Source organism: Etheostoma spectabile, chromosome 9 (assembly GCF_008692095.1).
Source record: "Etheostoma spectabile isolate EspeVRDwgs_2016 chromosome 9, UIUC_Espe_1.0, whole genome shotgun sequence".
NCBI classification, from domain to species: Eukaryota; Metazoa; Chordata; class Actinopteri; order Perciformes; family Percidae; genus Etheostoma; species Etheostoma spectabile.
In genome coordinates, this window is record NC_045741.1 from 6,847,161 (window position 1) to 6,847,914 (window position 754).

At 38.6% G+C, this 754-nt stretch overlaps 1 protein-coding gene across 1 annotated transcript in view; it reads right to left on the reverse strand.

Moving 5' to 3' along the window:
- Positions 1-754, reverse strand: part of gpx7 (glutathione peroxidase 7) — a 15,342-nt gene that overhangs the window by 13,553 nt on the left and 1,035 nt on the right. The window lies entirely within an intron of this gene.

Sequence of the window (754 nt, forward strand, 5' to 3'; positions counted from 1 at the left end):
ATGAAGGTACAGCTACAGAGTGTACAGAAAGGTTGCCAACATTTTGTATGAAAACCAAGAAGCTCATGCAAAGTCAGCGATGGGAAAATGAGGTTAAAAAATGAGGTTTATTGACCATAAAATCCAAATATAATTGTAAAACTAAAGTTAGTGTTACATAGTGTTAAGTTTTCAAAAAGTGACAAAGCGTAAAAAATGTAGAAAAAACATAAGCAAAAGTTAAAAACATCGTCAACAAAAGTGTTGATTTTCAATTTTGACGGGAAGACAACACGAGGGTTAAAGGCTTTCTATTCTATTCTTCTATTCTATTCTATTCTAAGTGTTAGTGAAGCGGCCATGCATGCACCTGTACAGATCCACAGAAACAGGTGAGTGTGTGAGTGCAGGTTAACACAGCGTTGTGTTTCACCTCTCAGTCAGTCAGGAAGAGTTTCTGCAAAGGACGGGTGAGCAGCTCATCACGGGAAAGGTAAGCACACGGGTTCTTAGATCTGGACCACAGACTGACAGTGGGATGATCCCAGGATCTAGTGCTGACATCTAGTGTCACCATGAAGAAATTCAATTGTGATGCATCTTAAAAAAAAAAAAAAGATCAGATAAATTCATGGAGTTATGTGCATCATGGATCCAAAACACGAACTGAGTCCTTCACAAACACAAAGCCAACTTTCCTTAACCCTCTTGTTGTCCTCGGGTCAAATTGACCCGTTGTCCCATATCAATGTTCTTTTTAATTCCCCAAAATAAC